Raw genomic sequence first — 25,341 nt, 5'->3', positions numbered from 1 at the left:
CTCTTGGCTGATCTGTCTGTGCTCAGCTGTCTCTGAGATACAGTAGTCTTCTTCCTGTTCACCACCCCTTTCTGTGGCAGGCTTTCCTTTTTTAAGCCAGTCTCCCCTTCCCCGCCCCTCAGCCCTCAGGCAAAGCAAGCCTCACAGATGCACTGGTTAGTGCTGGATGAGCCCAGAAGAGGTCACTAGCCTCCTCTCTACTAGAGCACAGATGTGCCCCTTCACATGCTGTCAAGTCCACAGTGAAAAACAGAGACACATTTTTCTAATAATTTTACATTTCTTTAGTCTCATATTACTAGTAATTTAGTATTTATAACAATTTCAAACTTGAAATGAATGTATGTAGGTTACAATAATGCTGTTATGTCAAATATATTAATAAAATATAACAAAAGTTTACACCTAAACTAATCCAAAAACCCTTCTCTGAAGTGCCAGTGAGTGATAAGAGATGCCCCTTACACCCAAAATCCCAAAGTTTGTAATTCTGTTACAATAATAATTTCAGTATACATAATTTTGAATCTAGAATCTAGTCCCTGTAAGGCCTAGGTATTACTCTATATATGAAAATGTTCAGATAAAATTTTCTATCATGTTTCAACTTGAAATTTCCCTATTTTGTTACAGCAAATAGAAGTTCCCTGTAAAGGAGACTCATGTTTTGAACTCTCTCTTTAAGCAGGCTCAAGAAGACAAGGTATTTTTGATGGATCCTGCTGAGATTCTGATTCCTGACCCACATTTTTAGAATTATAATAAGATGTTGACTAGTATACACTGTCTATCTATCTGTCTATATGTATTATCTGCAATATATATATATTAGCCAGCATACATTAGTCAACACACACACACATATCAATTAGTATGCATTAAAACACCAATAACATTAAGCACAAATATTGTAACAGCGATATAGTCTAAACTAGCCTAAATGGCAGCCCCCATCTTTTCATGTTCTCTGTGAGTGTATATATATATATATCTTCCTACTGTATTTTCCACTCCATGCATCTGATGAAATGGGTTTTAGCCCACGAAAGCTTATGCCCAAATAAATGTGTTAGTCTCTAAGGTGCCACAAGTACTCCTCATTCTTTTAGCCTATACCATAATTCTATTAACTAATGCTACATATCCCATAACTCTTTGTGTTTGCTGAAGTTAGAGTGACTAGATATCCCAATTTTATAGGGACAGTCCCAATACTTGAGGCTTTGTCTTATCTAGGTGCCTATTACTCCCCAACCCTGTCCCGATTTTTCACACTTGCTGTCTGGTCACCCTAGCTGATGTAAGCATTTGGCATAGCCGATAGGAAACACATCAAAATCAAGACACATTTGTTTTATGTCGTAGTACAAGCTAGGGAAGTACCTTAATGGGCCAGTACCTGGAATGCTAGTATTCAAAACAAAGATAAGGAAAGAACAGAACAACAAGTTAGGGAACAGGAGCAAACTGATGGATTGGATTTTAGAGACATGTAAGGGAGTAGTGTAGTTTGTAAAATCATCACATAAATAATACCAACTGAAATATGTGACTTTGGGACCACATGTTCTGCATAAGGTGATTATAACGTCAATCTAGGAGACTGGTATCATATTTAACCTTTTTTCTGTACTATTCTATTATTGGCTAAGAGCAATAAACCTGAATGACACTGCTCATTTGGCCTCTTGAATATATTTCATAATAAACGAAACCAAAGTGTGGTCAAGCAACTGATTATACAATTTGTCAACAAATAATAAGTGGAAACCAATTTCTCTGGTATTTTGTAGAACTTTAAATTATCTTCCAAAAGTGTTTATTTGGCACTCATGGGTAAGGATCAACTAAATCTAAATGTAGCTAAGCCTAATCATAAACACAAGACCCCCCAAATTCTCCAAGAAGGACGGATTGTAATGTACCAACTTTAATCCAGTAAATCTATCCATTACAGGGTTTCATTAGAAACCCTGGATAAAAGGAATTTAAGAGATCATGTGGCAGAGAGCAGGTTGTGTAGGGACAGTTGATAGACTTTTGTAATTTTTCACTTTTTTGTAAAAAGTCAAAAATAACTTTTAGGACCAGATTACCTCATAGGTCAAGGTCCACTTGGCACAGGAAATGGACATAATCCATTAGGGAGCTGCCTGTAGCTCACTTATTCTTTGGGGAGTTCCAGCCATGGCAGTGACCTGAATGTATACAGCCCAGGAGCTGTACTAACCTACATCAACTGGCAATAGGCCCCAGGGGAGCATCTGCCTGTTGAGAAATGGCAGAGTGCATCAGTGCTCCAGTTATGCGCCCTCCTATACCAGTGTGCCCCTCTACCGGGGGCAGAATAGAAAGCTGGCATCATAGCTGATTCAGAAACACTGATAGTAATTAGCTTAGGAACATCATCCAAACACCCCAAATCCATGGGTGCTTAGATCCAGAATGTTTGTTTAGGCCCAATCCTATTCAAAAGTTGGTGATAGAAATCTTGCAATATGAATGTGTTCTGGGTCTTGTCTTCATCCATCTGTTTTAGAGGAAGGTGGTTGATGTGAAGAAAGGGTGCTGGGGATTTAAGAGGGCAATTATGAGATGTAGGTAGAAAACAAAATTCCACACACTTGAAGACAAACATTATTTCAGGAGATGATTTCTTCCTGAACTATTCACTGCAACTAGGTCTTTGACAGTTAGCATCTGTTTGAGGCAAGTGATAGATCACTTAAATCACATGGTATTGTTTCTGCTTCCTGACTGGATGACTGATTTTTTTTTTAATTAACAGGACAGAAATTGGAGATTTGAAGATGACTGTATGGATACTTCCAGTGATGTGATAACATATACTTCCATGAATAATAAGTGGGACTTTCACATTTCGCAGATGTTCCTTAGAAAAGAAAAAAATCACTCCTATGAATGATTCAGGGAAACAAAACCAGTTATGAATAGCTTCAGAGCAAATTATGTCTTTTATCTGAACGAATGTACAATCTTTATACCCTATCCACTAATACTATGAATCCTTGCATGCAAGACACATGGACACAAGTGGGAATTTCGCATGTCCTTAATATGGAATGACCACTATTATTAGTCATCTCAAATAATGACAGTGACATTTCTGATTCTAGTACATATTTTATTTAGTAGCCAGAATTTAAATCTGAGGAATCCTTAGACCCTAGAGAGATGACATTTAAATATAAGCAAAAAAATCCCAGACAACATAATTTAGTTTGTTGCTCAGCTCTTTTTAGTTGTTTAATCTTAGGGGGTTAATTCATTTCTTTATAAAAGTGCATTCTGTATGCATAAAAGGTGGCTGATTAGTCTCCACCACTATCAAATTATTTAATAGGACTGTCATAAATATAAAGGGAAGGGTAAACACCTTTAAATCCCTCCTGGCCAGAGGAAAAACCCTTTCACCTGTAAAGGGTTAAGAAGCTAAGATAACCTCGCTGCCACCTGACCAAAATGACCAATGAGGAGACAAGATACTTGCAAAGCTGGAGTTGGAGGTCTGTCTGTGTGTCTGTGTGATGCTTTTGCCGGGAACAGATCAGGAATGCAGCTCAGAACTCCTGTAAAGAGTTAGTAAGCAATCTAGTTAGATATGCGTTAGATTCTGTTTTGTTTAAATGGCTGATAAAATAAGTTGTGCTGAATGGGATGTATATTCCTGTTTTTGTGTCTTTTTGTAACTTAAGGTTTTGCCTAGAGGGATTCTCTATGTTTTGAATCTGATTACCCTCTAAGGTATTTCCCTTCCTGATTTTACAGAGGTTTTTCTTTTACTTTTTCTTTAACTAAAATTCTCTTTTAAGAACCTGATTGCTTTTTCATTGTTCTTAAGATCCAAGGGTTTGGGTCTGTGTTCACCTATGCAAATTGGTGAGGATTTTTATCAAGCCTTCCCCAGGAAAGGGGGTGTAGTGCTTGGGGGGATATTTTGTGGGGGAGACGTTTCCAAGTGGGCACTTCCCCTGTTATTTTTGTTAGACACTTTGGCGGTGGCAGCATAAAGGTTCAAGGACAAAAGGTAAAACAGTTTGTACCTTGGAGAAGTTTTAACCTAAGCTGGTAAAAATAAACGTAGGGGGTCTTTCATGCAGGTCTCCACATCTGTACCCTAGAGTTCAGAGTGGGGAAGGAACCTTGACAAGGACTAGTGCCTGTTTCTACTGAAGTTAAACAGCAAAACTGTAATTGACTTCAATGGAAGAAAAGACAAGGCATCAATCAACAGAATGGGTCCAGCACTTTTCTCAAGTATTTGCATATTTGATCTAGGATTAAAATGCTAGAAAACAGTGCTATGGACTGTTGAAAATCATGCACCCAAGGAATTATTTACTGGGAAACTGCAGCCCGATTGTAAAGGGATTATAGCCACAAGCAAATTTTACTCTGTTTTTTATCTGAGTATTATCTAGAAGATTTTCACCAAAATTTCTCAAAGCCATTTCTTGAACACTAGCCTGACTTTAAGGGTATCAAATAGGCTGATACTATGGTCAGAGTCTAAAGAATGGAAAATACTATTATATAAGTGAACTTGCTTAAAAATTCAGCTGGTAGGACTACATGCTCTAATATCTAATGACTAGTTAAAAAATCCAGCATTTGCAGATGACCACATTTTCACAGAGTTTGTATCACTAAACTGGGAACAGGGTTGAATCGATAACAGCAGGTACAATTAAAATCTATCCAACTGTTCTTAAAGGACATGGAATATGGCATGTAAATATGCTAATTATAGGGTCCCTAGGTTAGAACCTGGAGTAGTGGATGGGCCAGGGTTCCCTCACCAGCTAAGTGATGTAAACCCTGAGAAGTGGGGGACAGGCCTAACCATAACCCAAAGGGCACAGAGCTCATTTGGAAGCCTGATCAAAGGCCTGAAGACCCTGATGAGCGAGATAGACTGCTGAGTTATTGGAATCAGTGCTACATAAGAAAGGGGGTTCATTTTTGACTATGTGATCTTCCAAAATCCAAACCACAGGAGGCAGGCACATGGCCTACGGGGGGCACCAGGAGCAAGGAAAGGACTACAATACTGCACCTATCCTCACGGAGACACTTGAGGTGAGTGACGCCTCTCATGTGACATGTTAAAAGAAACGTGTTGTATCCACAAAGGGCACTAGCTGGGCTTTATGTCTCACTTGTGCTGAGGGCAATAAGCTGCATGTCCTTTTGTGCCCTTAATTATCTCCCCAACTCTGATGTGACTATAAAAGAATTCAGCTCATATGGTCTCCCATCTGATGATACCTGCTTGGATTGTACAATGTTTAACAAAAGAAAGCAAACACAAAGGGTAGAGGGAGGAAAGTAAGTGCCAATTCAAATACATTATGGAATGGGGTCCTTTGCTAGATATTTAACTTGTCCTTTCTAGCCATACATTCAGGAGATAAGATGTGTTGTGTGTCATAGCAGTAACACAGATTAGAATATTCTAGGCTGAGGGATGCTTTCTCTGGGTATGCTTGTTGAACCTTGTCTCCTGTATTGAATAGGTTGTCTTTCCTGTAAATTATCAAGGCCATAAGACTTGTGTGTGCAAGAACAGTGGGACTGCAGCATTATTAGCTGAGAAACAGAGTCTCTCATTATATACTGTGTACTCAGTTTCCTCAGTTGAGCTTGTTATCTTTCCTGTGTATGACTTACAAGCATACACTATTGTTCTAGCTATAGCGGCAACTTGGAATCTATGAATTTCAGGTAGATTTTAAGGCCAGAAGGGACCACTGTGATCATCTAATTTGACCTCCTGTATAACACAGGCCCTAGAACTTCCCCAAAATAATTCCTAGAGCAGATTTCTTAGAAAAACTAGCCCATCTTGATGTTAAAATTGTCAGTGATGGAGAATGCGTCACAATTCTTGGTAATTTTTTTCAGTGGCTAAATACTCACTGTTAAAAATGTATACCTTAATTCCAGACTGAATTTGTCTAGTTTCAACTTCCATCCACTGGATTGTGTTATGCCTTTCTCTACAAGATTGAAAAGTGCATTATCGAATATTTGTTCCCCATTCAACTCACCCCTTAACCTTCTCTTTAGTAAGATCATTAGATAGACTCAAGGAACTCAATTACTATAAGGCATGCTTTCTAATCCATTAATCATTATTGTGGCTCTTCTCACCCCTCTCCAATTTATGAACATCCTTCCTGAATTGTGGGCATCAAACTGGACCCAACATTACAGCAGCATTCATACCACTGCCATACAGAGGAGAAATAATTTCTCTATTCCTGTTTGAGATTCCCCTGTTTATGCATCGCAGGATCTCGTTAGCTCTTCTGGCCACAGCATCAGACTGGGAGCTCATGTTCATCTTATTATCCACAATGACTCCCAAATCTTTTTCAGAGTTGCTGCTTCCCGGGCTGCAGTCCCCCATTCTGTAAGTATGGCTAACATTTTTTGTCCCTAGAAGTATTAATTTATATTTAGCCATGATAAAATGACTATGGTTTGCTTGCACCCAATTTACCAAGCAATCCAGATTGCTCTAAATCAGTGCCTCTCAAACTTATTTGCTCACGCCCCCCTTCGTTGTGTCTGTTGTTGTTTATGCCCCCCAAGTATAGATACCACCACCCTGCTCCGAAGGCAGAACAGAGAGCAGCGGCTGCTGGCCAGGCACCCAGCTCTGAAGGCAGCGCTGTGCCAGCAGCACCGCAGAAGGAAGGGAGGCAATGTGAAAAGTGATATTTCTCAATATCACTGTTCACAACAGACTTAGAATCCCATTGCCACTCTTACTTCTGTGTGCTGCTGGGGCCACCCCGGGGCTGACAGCTGGAGCTCTGCCATTTCCAGGTGAGGGGGTTGGGGTGGAGAGGAGAGCCTGAGCCCATGTGAGGGGGGCTCCAGCTGTCAGCCCTGGGGCAGTGGGGCTCCATCTGTCCCCCTTTTCCCTGCCTCCTGGATGTGCATGGCTCCTCTGCACAAGCACCAGCCACCCGGGACTGACAGCCAGAGTTCTTAATAAAAAAAATAATATAATAAAAAAAAAAAAAGCACACAGCTCATGCCTCCCTTGACACGTTCCCACGCCTCCCTTGGGAGGCTCACCCCACAGTTTGAGAACTGCCGCTCTAAGTCGGTGACCTGTGCTCTTCATTATTTACCACCAACCCCATTTTTGCCATCTGCAAACGATATCAGTGATTCATTTTCTTCCAGGTCATAAAAAATTTTAACTAGCCTAGGGCCAAGAACTCATCCCTGCAGGACCTCACTGGAAGCACACCCACTTGTATGGCAATTCCCCCTTTAGAATTACATTTTGAGGCCTATCAGTTAGCAAGTTTTTAATTTATTAAAATGGGTGCCATGTTAATTTTGTATTCTAAGGTTTTGTTTTTTTAAATCAAAATGCCATGGGCTTCATAACAATTTGCAGTATTTCTGTAATCGTCCATATTTTTGTTTTGTTTTTTGTTTGCACACTTCAGCTCCAAGGGCAAATTAAGCCAGTCTTTTCCACTCTTTGTTTTAATATAGAAAATTAATTAGTGGAATCATTCCACTGCACAACTGGAGGAAGAGGGCTGATTGTATTATGGCAAACAAAATGTATACAACATTGCATAACAAAATGACAGTATAGACGCTGCATGCACAGAGTCATTTGGTTTTATTGCTCCTTCTGTTCCATTGCCTTCTGTGTCATTCACCACCACTGGCTCACACACTTTTCAGAGACCTGCAGTGTAGACCATGGCGCCATCGCAAACGGCTATGCTGGTCTTCAGCGTCTTTTGACTCTGGTGATATATTAGAGAAGACTTCCTGTTCCAGTCCCCAGTTCAGCACAGTAATTAAGCATAGGCTTAAGTGTCATTGTGCAGAGTGTCCCTGATGGAATTCAAAGGTCAGATGCAAAGCCCACTGAAATCAATGTGTGTGAATGGGGGGGTTTGGAGTGGGGAAGATACCCACTGATGTTGGTGTGCTTGGCACCAGGCCCTATTTCTCTGAAAACCTCTCCTTAAATGCTGCTTATTTAATGTACCTTTCTTTTGCTGGTAGTCTGCTCTCACCATCTTGCTTAATCTATTTATTGTTTTATCATATGTCCAATTTAGATTCCAAATTCTTTGAAGCAGGGACTTTGCTATATCTTTTGTAAAGCACCTGACATACCTCTATTGCTGGATGAGTGATACCCTTATAACAGTCTCCCAGATTTCGACAATCTTTTTAACATCAATATTTTACAAAGCAAATAGTTTGTATTTTCACCCATTAGCACTGCTGTGTATTGCCGCCACCAACCTGATTGAGGTAAGAAGTCACAGTCAGACAAATTCAGCCATGTCAGGTCTATGACACATACAGAGCTGTCTGTGGGATCCTCAACTGTCCATTTAGTTTTCTGCCTGTTTTGTCTCATTAACGCAGCACAACGCAGGCAGAACAGGGGTTGAGAATCTGGCCAGCAAAGTCAGGACAGCTAGATTCTATTCCTGACTCTGTACTGACTGGGTTTGTGATTTTGAGCGAGTGACCCCTGTGTGCTTCAGTTTCTCCATCTCAGCCTCATATTCCTCATCTGTGAAATGCTTTGGTATCATTGGTTATTTATGTATCTACTTATAGAGCTTTATTTTGTATTATAATATTTGTACAGTACTGGGCACATTTGATTCCGAAGTCAGAGAGGCTACAAGCACGAGATCTCATTTTATGTTCACATATGCCCCAGTAACCTGATTCTAAAAATACTCTGAGAACAGAAACACACTATTATATCTATGACCAATCCAATCAAAAATTATTTGAATTTCAAATATTGAATATTCCTATTAAAGTGCTCACAAGCAAGCTCCAGACCAAGGATTACTCACAGAAATAATTAAGGAGTTTTGAAAAAACGATCGATGTGAGAGAGAAAAAATCAGTCTGTTCATGGACAAGTTTCTAGCGGAAAAACAGGAAAAATTAGTTGATTAAGTTACCTTGAGATGGATGAATAATTCAAAGTGAGTATCATCTGTCTTAGTCATTGTTACTGTGTAGTACATACAACGGTAGAACTAAGAAGCCACAATCAAGATCCTGACCACATTGTGCTATGTGCTGTACAACACAGAATAACTCTTTAAATAATTTTGTTTCCCTCTTCTGGATACATTCTCACTGATATGTTTTTATAGGGCTGGAAATTCCCTTTTGAGGACATACCTCGGTGTCAATGCTGAAGTGGGGAGGAAGAGATTGGTTGTCTGGGAGAACATTTCTCCAAAGATCTCACAAGTGAGCTGCTACTGTGCACAGAAGAAGTTCTGCTAAGTTTTGGGGAGGGTGCATGATTTGCTGGAGGTGGAGCAGGAGCACATTACAGTAGCCGAATTCCTGCATGGAAGTCATGGTGAAAACCAGAGAGGCTGGAAAATTCTGAGAGGATTTTCTAGTGGAATTTCTGAAGTTCCCTTCTGCTCTATCCTTCTGCATGGCCAAATTCTGCTGCCTCTGGCCCTAATTTCCTGGCAGCACATTATTCCTAGTTGAAAACTCCTATTTTATTTCTGAGAAAAAATATTCTTTTTCAAAAAACAAACAAAAATACCCATTTGGTTGCTTTCACATTGAAATTTGTGTTTTTCTTTTTTGTTGTAAACCAAAACACCTTTCAGTTTTCAGGTTCCCTGCCACCTTCCCTTTTCTCACTTATTTACTTTTTGCCTTTCTGGGAAGTGAAGAGAAAAGGGTTTTTTGTTATTTTAAGCTGGTGGAGAAGAGTGGAGGATTTTTTTTTTTAATCGTTCACACTTTTTCCAACAGAAAAGTGAGAGAAAAATAGGGAAAACCTCTCTTTCCCTGACTTGTTTAGCTTTTCACATTGTACTGGAAAAGAGAGATCTAGAAGAGTGTACACACTGCTGGCACACCCCTTTATGGCTGGGTATGGCATAAGCCTTTGCCTCTCTGATGACAGGTGCTGTAGCATTGCAGTGGTCTGCTTCTTCTCATGATTCAGCCCTCCAGCCTGGTCATTATGAGTTCTCCCATTCCATTATAGTCCCACCAACAATATTTCAATATCCCTTACATCAGGTCTTCAGCACCCAATTGTGGGCCCCAGGATCCTTACACCCTTTTGTCTTAGGGCTTTCAAAAGTCTTTATCCCCTTATATCAGAGCTTCACACCACCTTCCCCAATAGCTTGTAGGGAACCCAGGCTCACCCTCTCCTCTAGATTCCAGCCCAGGGACACTCTAGTGAGCAGGCGAAGTCTGTCTATTCACACATACTGCCTGCTACCTCCCTGGGCTGCTTCCTACCTCAGCCTGTCATCAGGCCCTTCCTTTCTGGGGTCATTGTGTACCCTGTGTTTTTCTCAGGCTACAAGCCATCTCTATCTTCCAGGCCTCTACAGCCTCTCTAGATCCAACCTTCTTTCAGGGCCAGGTCTTGAAGAGCTTTTTCCTGCAGTCTAACAAATCCCAAATGAAAATAACCCACTTTTGCCCTCCTCAGGCTCTAACTGCTTCTCTCTTAACATCTTCTGCTCCATCCCTGAATTGAACACCTCCCAGGGCTCTCTCCCTAGAAGTCTGGATCCTGCCCTTTTGCCAGGGCTCACCACTAGACCTTGCTCAACCCTGGGGGCTTTTCTGTTGTGGCTTCTTGCCAGGTTTTCTACTCAAGAGAGGGTCCCAAGGCCAACTCTTCCCCTGGGCAACTGCTTCAACCCTGCCATTCTCTCTCTCCACTCTCTACTGCTAAAAGAGAGACTGCAGAATTCTTTCCTCCTACTCCTTCAGCCCCCTCTTGTTCTGGGTTTCCTCTCTGCATAGTAATCACTCAGTTCCTCCTTGACATGGGACTCATTTTAAGCTGGGCTTGGACCACCCTCCACATACAACCAGGTGCCCCAATTAATCTCTCCTGCTCCAGTTAACTCTTTCAGAGCCAGGGTGAGATATACACTCCATCACAGGAAGAAAAATTTAACAAAAACTTTTAAAGAACTTTTCCAGTGGAAAAAGGACCCCTGGGAAGTTAAAAATTGAGAGAAGGAGGGGCATTTTCCTACAATTTGAAATTGAGAATTATTAAAAATATGTAAAAAGAAAAGGAGGACTTGTGGCACCTTAGAGACTAACAAATTTATTTGAGCATAAGCTTTTGTGAGCTATGGCTCACTTCATGGAAAGCTTCATTGAAACACTGCTCTAAGGTATTGGCTTAAGATACCTTGGAGACTTCCTGACCCTGCATGATCATAACCTCTACTGGTCCCTTAAAATATATGCTAACTACTTATGCTAAACTATCTGTTTGATCTTATATGTAGTTGTGACACTCTTAGTACCTTTCCCAGATCGGAAGAAGAGCTCTGTGTAGCTTGAAAGCTTGTCTAACTCAACAACAGAAGTTGGTCCAATAAAAGATATTACCTCCCCCACCTTGTTTCTCTAATGTCCTGGGGCTGACACAGCTACAACAACACTTCACAGTACCTCCAATGTCAACTCTTTCCACTACGGCAATGGGATTTCAACAGTGAGACTTACAGGCACAAGAGATAGAGATTCAGAGATTTTTTCAGTAATTGACTTATGAGTGTGGAACTCAGTGTCAGAAAAGAGCAGAATGGCAATGATTTTTAGCTTCTTCAGAACACACCTTAAACCTACTCCTTTCACATAGAATCATGGAAGATTAGGGTTGGAAGAGACCTCAGGAGGTCATCTAATCCAACCCCCTGCTCAAAGCAGGACCAACACCAACTAAAATCATCCCAGCCAGGGCTTTGTCAAGCTGGGCCTTAAAAACCTCTAAGGATGGAGATTCCACCACCTCCCTAGGTAACCCATTCCAGTGCTTCACCACCCTCCTAGTGAAATAGTTTTTAATATCCAACGTAGACCTCCCCCACTGCAGCTTCAGACCATTGCTCCTTGTTCTGTCATGTGCCACCATGTCTATCTCTTGTTCTGAGAACAGCCGAGCACCATCCTCTTTGGAACCCCCTTCAGGTAGTTGAAGGCTGCTATCAAATGCCCCCTCGCCCTTCTTTTCTGCAGACTAATTAAGCCCAGTTCCCTCATCCTCTCCTCATAAGTCATGTGCCCCAGCCCCCTAATCATTTTTGTTGCCCTCCACTGGACTCTCTCCAATTCGTCCCCATCCTTTCTGTAGTCGGGGGGCCAAAACTGGATGCAATATTCCAGATGTGGCCTCACCAGTGCCGAATAGAGGGGAATAATCACTTCCCACAATCTGCTGGCAATGCTCCTACTAATGCAGTCCAATATACCATCCTAAGTGCAGGACTCTCCACTTGTCCTTGTTGAACCTCATCAGATTTCTTTTGGCCCAATCCTCCAATTTGTCTAGCTCACTCTGGACGCTATCCCTACCTCCAGCATATCTACCTCTCCCCCCAGTTTAGTGTCATCTGCAAACTTGCTGAGGGTTCAATCCATCCCATCATCCAGCTCCTGAATGAAGATGTTGAACAAAATGGCTCTAGGACCAATCCCTGGGGCCCTCTGCTTGATACCAGTTGCCAGCTAGACATCAAACCATTGATCACTACCCATTAAGCCTGATGAACTAGCCAGCTTTCTATCCACCTTATAGTCCATTCATCCAATCCATACTTCTTTAACTTGCTGGCAAGAATACTGTGGGAGACTGTATCAAAAGCTTTGCTAAAGTCAAGGTATACCATGTCCACTGCTTTCCCCATATCCACAGAACCAGTTATCTAATTATAGAAGGCAATCAGTTGGTCAGGCATGAGTTGCCCTTGGTGAATCCATGTTGACTGTTCCTGATCACCTTCCTCTCTTCTGAGTGCTTCAAAATGGATTCCTTGAGGACCTGTTCCATAATTTTTCACATAGCCTTCCCTCAGTAACCCCACAGAACCACACACTTAAAAGTAAATCCTTGTGGAGTGGGGTAGGAGAAGAGAGAGAGGAGAGAAATCTTGTATTCATATTAATAAATGTACATACCCAGGAACCTAGATAGTGAGCATGTACAGAGGCCAGAGACAACCTCAGTTCTTTAGTTTCTGTTTCACAACAAGAAGGGAAGTTTAGTGCAGGCTATGGAGCTCAGCTTGCTGGTGAGAGCAGGGCGTAGTGAGGCTAGGCTGGAATGGGAGGGAAAACACTCTACATTCACTGTTGAGGTATAACAGGAGTTTCCTCCACCCTGCATTTCCCTAGAATTTCCTGGAGGAAGGTACGTCTGCCTATGGTGCAGTGCCCCTGGAAGTTGCTACAGTCTTTTCTCCACACACACCTACTTACCCCAACACAGCAATGCCTTAAAACTACACATTTTGCATTTCAGTAACAGCATAATACCGCTATTTGGTTTGTCTGGCTTGATTTATTCTTTTTGAGCTCATGCTGCTTATCGTTACTTAGTTTTAGTCAGGCTGCTCAATGAAGAGCTTGAAGATCAATTTCTTTATTACTTATTCCTGTATTTTAATTGGCATTGGAGTTAGTCTAGCTGATCTTCATTTTCCTCACTTTCCCTTCTTTTCTATTCTAAACACGGTTACCATATTCCCCTTCTCCTGTATTTAGTGAGGTGTTAAAGATGACTACTTCTGACTGCATTTTCACCGAGCAGTTCTTCAAAGACCTACAATGAATATCCAATGATGCTGCTGATTGGCAGCTCTTTAGTTTGTGGAAAAGAAGGATAAGAAACCCACAAATACCTACATTGTCTTGCTCAAATCCTCATTAGCTATTAATTTCCTGCGAATCTCTCAATGAATCTTATTTAAACTCCTTCCTAGTTTTTCTTTTACCCTTGATGCAATTATAGAACATTTTAATTGACTCACTCTACTAGCTATATTTTATTTTACAGTTTGCATTTAATATATTAAAATGTTGTGTTTTGTCTCATATTTTGTCTCACGTTCTTGTCAACTGCTGGAAATGGCCCACCTTGATTATCACTACAAAAGGTTGGGTTTTTTTCCCTCTCCTGCTGGTAATAGCTCACCTTACCTGATCACTCTGGTTACAGTGTGTATGGTAACACCCATTGTTTCATGTTCTCTGAGTATATAAAATCTTCCCACTGTATTTTCCACTGCATGCATCCGATGAAGTGAGCTGTAGCTCATGAAAGCTTATGCTCAAATAAATTGGTTAGTCTCTAAGGTGCCACAAGTACGCCTTTTCTTTTTGCAGATACAGACTAACACGTCTGCTACTCTGAAACCTGCTTTTTACTTAGATCTTTCTTTTGTAGTAGACTTGTTATCCATTTTGCCTCGGTGATAGTGTCCCTTAGGACACAAAAAGATTTGAATTTCCTATTGCTTATTCATACTTCCACCCATGTGATCTTGCCCACTAGTTCTTTTAATTTCATAACTGTGCAGTTTCTCAGCTGGCTATTCTTATACCAATGCCCTTTTTTGTTTGTTTGTTTTGAAGACTCATGAAATATGCACATATTTATGTAAGTAGTCCACCAGATATCAATCATATAGTTTTACTCAGCATCCAGCGTTGATACTGATGGGATTTAATGTGAAATTAGACATGAGGCAATAACTGTGCCCAGCCTTCTAAATATACAGTACAATAGGGTGGGTGAAGTTTAAACTATGCAGCAAATACACAATATTGTAATTAATATGTGTAAGAGACAAAGAAAGATTTTGTGTAGAACCAGGGAGGGGTTTCCATGGGCCATATGTGGAGAATGGGCAGGAGGGAAGAAGACACAAAATTAAGATTGTGGTGTGAATGTTAAAACTTATTTTCCTTTTCAAACCATCATCTTTCAGGGTTCAATCCAGCTTTCACAGGACTTGGATCAGGCCCTAAATTTGCCTGGATAGGTTTTTGGGGGTTAAAGGGGGTGATTAAGCATTCTAATACTTGCTGCAGCTGAACTGACAGCAACTAGCAGGTCTTTACCGAATGAGCATAATTTGGAGGCTTATGTAAAGCTGTTTATTAGTAATTCCAGAATTGTGTTTGTTCAGATGAGCCTATGTTTTCATTTTGGATGATCTTTCATGTACTTTAACCCTTTGTTTACACATCATTTATGTATGTTATTGAGTACTGTTGTTGAAAACTGTTTTGAACCCACTATAGAAGCTGCGAGACTGATTACTTGTAGTCTGTTATATTGGTACCTGTTAATAAATATGAACCTTTTTAGTCATCTTTTATTGTACATTAAACTCATTCACATATTAACTATTCTTTCAGAATCTTTATGAAATTTGCAAAAAGTGTGTTTGAATTCTAGGGCTGGATTATTGGTCCTTAACATATCAGTGGCCTGTATTCAGGAACTTCATGTGATCGAGTGTCGGGCTGTGCTTCATTATGGCTGGTGCCTCCACATCTGTGGCAATATAGATGTCTAAGGAAAAAAAACCTTCAAACTGACAAAAAGTGTCTGCAGCCATATGGTATTGACAAGACTGGGTGTTTGATAAGAGGTACCTATGATTTAATTATGCTCTATGATTAATAAGAGTCCTTGTTATTGCAGATGTTTTCTGTAATGGATAGAAAGAGGATACACTGACAGATGATTTTTAATGCATTAAGAACTGCCAGTAGTCACAGCTGTCAGTAGTAATGACCAGAGTAGAATTCCCTTTAGTTTATCAATCATGTACCCTAAAGATACCATAAAAGAAATTTCATGAGTAATTAGGTCATTTGAAAATGTCAAAAACAAAACACACAGTGTACCTGTGCTTTACCATGGGAAAGCAATTTTACCTCCAGAAAGGAGTTTCTTTGCACTTGTCTTCACTACCAGGATAAGTCGACCTAAGTTACGCTACTCTAGCTACATGAATTCCATAGCTGGAGTTGACTTACTTAACCCGGTGTCTTCACGGCACTGTGTGGACGGGAGACACTCTCTGGTCAACTTATCTTACTCTTCTCAGAGAGGTGGAGTACTGGCATCGGTTGGAGAGTGCTCTGCCGTTGATTTAATGGGTTTTCACTATACCCACTAAATCAACACTCACTGCATCAATTGTAGCAGCATCGATCTCCCCGGTAGTAAAGACAAGCCCTTTGTCTCATGCTCTATAAAAGACAGAGGACTTGAAAGGTAGGTTGGGGTGTGAAAACTGCCATTATCCCATCAGAGCCAGACGAGACAGACACAGAGACCAGCTCTTTACCTTACACCAATGATGGTAATGTGTTTATTCTTTCTGATTTATGTATAGTGCTGTATTAATTGGATTAACTTTGATTAAATAATTCCATTTGAGCCTGTTATTTGACAATCTCAAATCTTTATTAAATTTAAAACACAACACAGTTGTTTTAAGATGTTTTCTTGTCTTTTATGCCTTGTGTGACTGGTAATTACTCTGACAGGCTGGTTTTTTAGTAAGTGACAATTTGGATGTAATTTGTAGTAATAGGGAAATTATATGACTATCATTCTTGACGGCATGTGAATTTGATAAAAGTTTACAGATGGATTATAATGGAGCCATTATCATTCATTACAAAAGGAATATGACGAATTATGTGTGTCAACTAGGGAATACTAGGCCACCATCTGTTTTGGGTAATTGCATTTTGTCTAGGGTTATCATTGTTTTTCTCTCCTCAGTATAAAATTTATACATCTGATCTAACTTCTCTTCACAGTAGAGAGATTATAAAAACCTGAAAAGAGTGCAGTAAATAAGATGGGATATTTATTTTAATAAAATATATTCATCCTCCCAATAAAAGAGGATATTACCATTTCCTTTTTTCAAATCAGATGTATGATAATATTTTGTATTAATGTGGATACATTTTTTTACAAATATCTTAAAGTAATCATTTCATGCTAAGGTATTAGAAATATAGCAGAGACTAATTTAACTGAAAACCATGGGATGGAATACTTTGATATATATCTCCTATTGGTACTGCCTCTAAGTTAACTTTCCAAAAACAACTTTCACCCCATAGCTGAAGAACATCACTGATGTACAGTAGAATAACTTTCACAGGTATCAAAATACATTGATATAGAATGTAGAAATGTTACATTTACATAATTAAAATTGGATATTACCTAATGGCAATAGTTCAAATATTCAATATGAGGAGTATAGAAAAGTAGGGATATTAGACACCCCCCATCTCATATGCCTTCTTAAATTAAATTATACACAGACTATAGTATTCATGATACCACAGGTTTTAAGAATAATTCCAGATTTAAACTTGGGTCCAAAGCTAAAGATTTAGGAGCAAATACTTGGCCTTGCTGTAGTACTCTTCCATCCTCTTAAGCTACTGTGTCAACAAAAAGTGCCCATAAAGCTATCATCAGTGGCTTCCTGAGGATACTTCCAAGTGCAGGTAGAATTAGCATAGAGCTGGAGTTGCAGCTCAACATTACTTCTGTGCTGTCCCCCTGTGTGGAGAATCCCCACACCATGTATAGCCAATACAGCCTTCTAGTCCGCCAATGCAGAGGGGTGTTCAGCATGTTATTGCGTTTTGTTACTGAGAGTAGCAAGGACTCCACACTTGGATGAATTTTACCTAGAATTAATAAAAATAGGAGGGAAAGATTTCTTTCAAGAAAATAATTCTTATAGTTCCTTTTCCCTCTACTTATTACATCATCATGCGTACCATAGAATTTAACTTACCAACTAATAAAACACAAAATATAAGTTAAATATATTCAGGGCTTCCTCAGATTAGCTAAAGGATCTTGTTTCTTATCAAAAAGATCCTAAATGCTGCCAGCTATATATAAAATCTATAGCATATCTTGGGCTATCATTGGATTTTAAAGGTTAAAGTAAAAGCCACATGATGATGCTGGAGACCAGTAGAGAGAGCTTGGAAAACCATGAACTCATTTGTTTGTTTAAAGATAGATTGTGACCAAGTGCCTGGATGGGCCACACCGAGGATGCCACACTGAAGGGAGACTGCAAGAAATGTGGCGGACAATCCCCAAAATTGGTGGTTTATTCTATAGTTAGATTCACCAAGCCAGTAACGAAAGAGCTTCTGTAGTACCACACTGGTTAACAAGAACCCCTTTAGGCATGACTGACAATTCATCACTTTGAAGTTAACATCCTACTTACTAAGCATACACTGATAATCCAGGTACACTATAAAACAACAGCTGCTCATTTAACAGAGAGATAGTTAAACGGAAGACAATGTAGATAAATTTCAGAGTGGTAGCCATGTTAGTCTGTATCAGTAGAAAGAACGAGGAGGACTTGTGGCACTTTAGAGACTAACAAATTTATCTGAGCATAAGCTTTCGTGGACTAAAGCCCACTTCATCAGATGCATGCAGTGGAAAATACAGTAGGAAAATATATAGATATAGATATATACAGAGAACATGAAAAAATGGGGATTGCCATACCAACTCTTAACAAGACCAATCGATTAAATTGGGCTATCAGCAGGAGAAAAAAAAACTTTTGTAGTGATAATCAGGATGGTCCATTTCAAACAAAAAGAATGAGGAGTACTTGTTGCACGTTAGAGACTAACCAATTTATTGAGCATAAACAGATTTTGACTTCTTATAAGAAACAATAAAATTGCAACCAAAGTTTTTTTTCTAAAACACAAATTACAGTGAGGAATAATTGCAGCCTCACTATTGCAAAGATGTAAGCATGTACATCACTAGCCCCACTAAAGTCAATGAGACTATTCATGTGCCTAAATCAAAGCAGGTGCAGAAGTTTTAGAGGGATTTGCATCTTTATTTTATATTAATGCACCCATCTGTTTTTGACATTTTGGGCAACAATATAAAAAGCTACATATAAATTACCAGTTAAATATATTTAAAAATTTAGTCAGGCAGATAAAAATTCCATGTCAAAAACGTCTTAGTTCAAAAAAAAATTTTTTTAAGTGATCGCCTTGTTTCTCCTAAGGTTAACAGCAAAAGGAATTCCAGCCACATGGGGAGAGATTCTGTGCTGTGCTTCTGTGAAGTGCAGCACAAAACTCACAGCCAAAGGAGGCTTTAAGTCACCTTTGCAGCATCGCAAACCTTGGCTGTTCCAAGAACTGGAGAGACCTCATATGGTATAGCAGCCTCCTTGCCCTGCAGCACTGCCCAGAATCTCTTTGGTACTGTATGCTGTGGCCGCATCCCTGAAACACTCTTCTCACCCAAGCGCCACCTCCAACATAAACCTCTGATCACAGCTCTGCCTTCCTCTCACCCCCTATGCCAATGCTTGCAAGGGGGCCTTGGGAGGCACTCCGACAGCTGGCTCCACAATACCTACAATTGGATACAGACTGGCTCCAATCTTATTTAACCTGAGAGAGCAAGATGGTTCTTGATGGGTGTTCAGAAGAATGTATCTGAAATGTGTTTTTGTTATTAGGTATTATAGAACAATGGTATTGCAGTTCAGACTAACTCCCCCCAAAGCAATTGATGAAGTGAAGTGAAAGACCAGAATGTTGATGGGTTCCTGGGCTTTAAATATCCATCTCAGAATTATTACAGTTTTAATACAAATTAAAAATAAGAGACCTTATACAAGCCCTCTAGCATGTCAGCAGTCATGCTGCCATGAGCCACCTATCAGACCTTGGATCCCAGTATTTTGGAACAATAATGTCCTTAGGGTGATCCTTCCTACTGATTCAGTTGGAGCAGAATAGAGTCCTTAGAGTGAGTAAATCTGCTATAAGAAATAACTGTGTGACAATATCATGGAATTCCAGATTTCTGCTGTCTCTGATTTGCATGCCAAATTTACTCTTTTTACAAGTAAAAAAAGGTTTTTCTAATTGTCATTCGTGCAATCTCAACCTGGAATCTTGAAATCAAGCTCTGATCTTTCCTATTTTTGCACCGTCACCACCAATATAAATTTCACAAGGCAATATCTATCGTCAGAATTCTGTATTCAAAGCCTGAGCAATCAAAATGTCTTCAAATTCTGCTGTCAGTTACAGCTGTTTAGCAGCATTGCCTTCATAGGTGTGTTGTTATAAATCCAAGCAGCTGTCTCAAGTTTTTATGAAGGAGGAATACTTAAAATCCAAACAGAAAAATTCTTTGGACTATATTAGCTTCCTCATTTTCTGTAAAATTATAGCCAAAAAACTACATTAAAACAATGTTAAGGTTGCAAAGTCAAGCACTCAAACTATTGTAGAATTATTGCAAAAAGGGCCAAGGGATTTGTTTTAAGAACTGCTCAGTGTGATTGGAATCTTGATATCAAACTTCTTTCAATAAACCCTCTGCTATGCTAATATCTTTGTAAAAAAACTGTTTCCCACTCTGGCTGAATACCTGCTTTGTTACACCCATTTGTGTGTCTGTGTTTCTTTAATGAGCAAGCAGTGGTACAAACATTGTTTGTCACGCTTTGTGTCCTGTATGACCTTTGCCTAGTATGGGATACCAGAATTCCGAAAAACTACATCAGAAGATGATCTTTAATAAATCCCATAAAGTCTGTTAATTGGCCAAACCTCTAGACTGACATACAACAGGTTTCATCTGCAGTTGATTGGCGGGTGATGGCCCTGGAGGTTAAAGCATGGAAGTGCAATACAGCAGTGTACCTGCTTCTGTGCACGACTGTGAATTCAAACAAATTCCTTGCCTATCAAATATCAAATCAACTAAATACTCATTTGATTAATATGCAAGTTTCCATAATAAAGTAATTATTACCATTGCTTGTGTGAGATTTGTGGTAAGAGGGAAACAGATGCATGCTTCTGCATCTGCAAAAACGTGCTTAATATTTATAATCTGCATAAGTCAGTGGAAACAGTTAAGTAGTAGATCTGTTTGGATCAGCAAGTTAATTAAAGAATCTGTCACCCAAGCCATCTCTTAAAGCATAAATTTAATCTAAAAGAGAGAAGAATATGATAAGCAATTGCTGACGGAATCAAGGAAACTTCAGTGTAGCCACTGGAAAAAGGGAAGGCGGTCACTTTAAACCCTAATACTGTAGGTAGACATACGAGTCTACCTTTAAAGACTGTATTACAAGCTCCATTTTTGATGTGATAATTTGTATTAAAAATACTTCTGACTAACTGTAGAAACCTTGTGTCTACATTGCAAAGCAGAGCATACGAAAAAGTGCATTGGAGATTTAAAATTAGAATCTGAGCGTGAATGAATGCAACCCTGTATTCACACCCTACAGTAATAATCTTTTTCCAAGACATGCCTGGTAAGGTATCATTTGAAAATTCATAACTTGCTGATCAATAATATCATGGTAAAATGCATATAACAATATTATGTGTAAAGTTATGAACGTAAGCTGAAATCATGACTGAAGTGTTAATCCCAAGGATGTCACATGGATGGAAACTTTCCCAGGGGAAAGAAATTTTGGGTTACAGTTTGAGACTAGGGAAAGGGAAATTAAGTGAAGTCCTGAGAATGAACAAGAATTTCATGTCTCATTTGTAAAAAGAACAGGAGGACTTGTGGCACCTTAGAGACTAACCAATGTATTTGAGCATGAGCTTTCGTGGGCAACTTCCACCTTTTCATGTTCTCTGTATGTATATATCTCTTCTTACTATATGTTCCATTCTATGCATCCGATGAAGTGAGCTGTAGCTCACAAAAGCTCACGCTCAAATAAATTGGTTAGTCTCTAAGGTGCCACAAGTCCTCCTGTTCTTTTTGTGGATACAGACTAACACGGCGGCTACTCTGAAACATATCTCATGTGTGTTCTTTAAAACACAAACAGATGCAGATAGAGCATACCCTGGGGAAACAGGGTGGGGTTAGAAGAACTGAAAGACGTGGCCAAATCCACTGGGGCTCCATACTGACAGCAGAATTTAACCCAAAGGGTTTTAAACTGAGTAACTGACTGAGCTTGATTTGTCTTGTGCTGACTCCCTGTTCCTTAGATCAGTGGTACACAGTGGTCTTCCAGGGTGTACATCAACTCATCTAGATCAGTGTTGCTGAACCTGGGGGTTGCAGCCCCGTCAGGATCACAGGACAAAGTTAGGGAATTGGAAGTGCAGGGCTGGCATTAAGAGGGCAAGTAGCAGGGCAATTGCTCAAAGTCTGATACCACAGGGGTTCCCGTGAAGCTAAGTTACATGCTTCAGCCCCATCACCTGTGGCTCAGGCTTCAGAGAAGGCTCATAAGTGAAAAACATGGTCAAGTATCACACCAAACTATAAGTACAATTTTTATATTCCATTTGATTTATTTTATAATGGTAAAAATTTGGTGAAAATGAGAAAGGAAGCAATTTTTCAGTAATAATGTGGTTGTGACACTTCTGTATTTTTATGTCTGATTTTGTAAGCAAGTAGTTTTTAAGTGAGGTGAAACGTGGGGCACACAAGACAAATCAGACTCCTGCAAGGGGTACAGTAGTCTGGAAATGTTGAGAACCACTGCCTTAGATTGTTAGTACTTATAGGCAGAAGAGCCCGTCTACTCCTCTCACCTGTACACAGCCCTGTGTGTGAGGAAATCCATTAGCTAAGAAAGCAAAGGATACAAGTGCTCTTCAGATGCTCAGAAAGGGACATTCAGAGCCACCATTAAGGTAGCTGCTACCACTTTCTCTAAGTCCCAAAGGGTGGGAAATGCAATGATTGAATCACTTCAGAGCAGTCTGCTCAGTGTCTCAATACACCTTCCTTCCCTTGTACAGTGCCCTTTCTTGATATTATGCAACTGAAAGGCCACTAGAACCATCTGAAGCAAAACTGAAGTTCTATTTTCATGTTGTATAAGCATTTTAATGGTTGACGATACTGGATCCAAAAGGGAAATTTTAATATGGGAATATTTTTTTATTAATAACTTGTATTACAGTTGCACCCAGAAGCCCCAGCATAGAACAGGGCCCCATTTTTCTAGGTTCTATCCAAATACATAATAAGAGTCCCTGCCCCAAGAACTTACAATCTAAATAGATAAACAGACAAAGGGTGCTAAAGGCCAGTTTTACACATGTGGATCTGAGGCACAAATTGATTAAATGTGTTACCCAAGCTCAGTCCAGAAGTTTGTAGCAAAGCTGAGAATAGAACCTAGCTCTCCCAAATGCCATCCTATTACTCTATGTTCTTTTCAACTGGTAACGTTATTTCAATCTGTGTGCCAAAGTCATACTGAAGCTATTCCTAAATATTCAATGAGATCTATGGGGCTGTGTGCATGGTAAATACAAAAACACTACCAGATTGTGTAGCCATAAAAGCAAAGGCCAAATAAAGGAGTTATTTGTTACAAATGAAAGTCCCAGATAGGTTGCCACTGTTTTAAATGAAAAAACTAGTCAAGTACAAGGACTGTTTTAAGGAATACTACAGCTCTGAACTCTACTCACAAAAGCAAGGGGTTGGGGGCATGGAGGTTGTGCTTCAGTGAAGCAGCCACGGAGTCTGTAACAGGAAACATCAGAGTGATGATCTCATACAGCACGAGATTATGCATTCATCACTTGGGCAAAACTCCACTGAACCCATTGATCAGGCTCACAGGAGCTGCAGCACATTCATTATTGTAATCCAATGTGCTGTGTTTGTACTGATGGACTAGAAGTGAACACTTTATCCTAATACCTTTCAGCGAGTCTTTGATTTGTATTGTTTGTTTTAAAAGGCAGTGCTTTTGGGACTAGGGAAAAAAAGAGGTCACAGCTCAGCTAGATTCAAAAATGCAGTTGGCTTATTTCAAAGCCCGTAGCAACAACTGTGGAGATAAAAACATTTAAAAAAAACCCCCAAACTTTACATTATGCAAAATTGAGAGCGGACAGACAAAAAATATCATTGAAAATATATCTAATTATCAATGTAACCCTTCTGCCAGTCAGAGTCGGCAGTAATAAGGGCCAGGTTCAGTATCTAGGCATTCCTTTTCAACTATACAAAATTAAACCGCTCAAGCCCTGACCCAGTGAGCTGGGAGAATTACACTCCACGCACTTGGCACCTCTAAGAGGCAATACTTCCCCTCTTGCAAGCACAGAGTCTGAGTGCAGCAAAGAAACTTTTATTAAAAAGGAGGGAAGTAACCCCAATATTAAATTGATAAAACACCGCAAACAGGGTTTATAAACATAAACCATAAGCAAAAGACCCACCCCCAAGTAAGTTGGGCAGTGGCCTTTTCCCTCAGGTTCTTAAGTCCAGCAACCCAAAAGTCCCCTTAAAATGCTTGTCCCTTCTCTGCACCCCACTCACAGTTGTTGTCCTTGGTCAGAGCAGACCCAGAGTTCAGAGGTGCATCTGCAGAGTTCACCTCCCAGCCTGGGTGGGGGCGAGAAGTAAGAAGGCACCTCACTCAGTCTGCTGCCCGAGCACTTGCTCGCTTCCTGTTTGCCGGCCGCCCTGCTGGCCAATCTCTGTGGGGCTCCACTCCGCTCTGCTCCTCTCTGCCAGCTGCACTGCCAGATAATTGGCAAAATCCTCTCCATCAGCCGCTCTGCCGGACAATCGCCACACCTCCCTGTAAAGCTCCTCTCCACTCCTCTTCGTGTCTACCCTGCTGGCTGATTGCTGCACCTCTCTACCAGCCGCCCTGCTGGCTGAGCTCCATGCCTCTCTGCAAGGTTCTGCTCCAATCCAATCCTCTCCACCAGCTGCCCTGCTGGCCGAGCTCCATGCCTCTCTGCCGGGCTCTGCTCCAATCCAATCCTCTCCACCAGCCATTCTGCTGGCTAATCACCAGGCCTCTCTGCCTGCTTCCCTGCCATCCAAACACCAATCTGCTTAGACATCTTCAGGTCTCACAGCTCTCACTGATTTCAGCTGAGAGTAGGAGAGCCTCACTGCTGGTGCACACTGGACAGTCTCTTGCATCAGAGACACTGCCCCAAAGCAGATTTAATGCTTAGATCTGGGGATCAGTGATTTCAGCTCTGTGGTGTATAACAAGTAAGGCTGTCAGGTGATTAAAAAAATTAATTGCAATTAATCACATGATTAATTGCACTGTTAAACAATAATAGAATACCATTTATTTAAATCTTTTGGATATTTTCTATATTTTTTAATATATTGATTTCAGTTACAACATGGAATACAAAGTGTACAGTGCTCACTTCATATTTTTATTACAAATATTTGCACCATAAAAAAAAGAAATAGTATTTTTCAATTCACCCAATACAAGTACTGTAGTACAATCCCTTTATATGCAAGTTGAACTTACAAATGTAGAATTATGTACAAAAAATAACTGCATTCAAAAATAAAACAATGTAAAACTTTAGAGCCTACAAGTCCACTCAGTCCTACTTCTGGTTCAGCCAATCGCTCAGACAAACAAGTTTGGTTAC

General features: G+C 40.1%; 1 long non-coding RNA gene across 1 annotated transcript in view; it reads right to left on the bottom strand.

Moving 5' to 3' along the window:
* The window catches only part of LOC144930501 (uncharacterized), a 128,112-nt gene extending 103,581 nt beyond the window's left edge, over window positions 1-24,531 (bottom strand). The window contains exon 1 of the long non-coding RNA XR_013635716.1: window positions 24,245-24,531. This is a non-coding gene — a long non-coding RNA (uncharacterized LOC144930501). The remainder of the gene's footprint in view (window positions 1-24,244) is intronic.
* Window positions 24,532-25,341: the final 810 nt, after the last annotated feature.

This window comes from Lepidochelys kempii, chromosome 4 (assembly GCF_965140285.1).
Source record: "Lepidochelys kempii isolate rLepKem1 chromosome 4, rLepKem1.hap1, whole genome shotgun sequence".
In the NCBI taxonomy this organism is placed as follows: Eukaryota; Metazoa; Chordata; order Testudines; family Cheloniidae; genus Lepidochelys; species Lepidochelys kempii.
This window is presented reverse-complemented; position numbering and strand designations above follow the sequence as displayed.